The sequence below is a fragment of the Apaloderma vittatum genome, unplaced genomic scaffold (genome assembly GCF_000703405.1).
Source record: "Apaloderma vittatum isolate BGI_N311 unplaced genomic scaffold, ASM70340v1 scaffold31703, whole genome shotgun sequence".
Taxonomy (NCBI): domain Eukaryota; kingdom Metazoa; phylum Chordata; class Aves; order Trogoniformes; family Trogonidae; genus Apaloderma; species Apaloderma vittatum.
Window position 1 is genome coordinate 1 of NW_009709146.1, and position 257 is coordinate 257.

The window sequence follows — 257 nt, forward strand, 5'->3', positions numbered from 1 at the left end:
TCCATCCCTGCATCCTTCTAGATACACCATCAGGGCAAGCCCAGGATTGCAATTAGGGGAGTTTTAATCGGAAAAAAAAAAGGGGAAAGGTGCAGATGAAAGGTCAAAAGCTCCACGGAAAAACAGACGCAGGGAGGAGCACAGCAATGTCACCACAGCAGAGCGGCCTTCACCCCTCCCGCCTGCTGCGCATCCAGCTGGCCCCCAGCCCAAGGTGACAGCGAGCACCCGTGGGGCCACCCGAGCCCAAAAAAAAG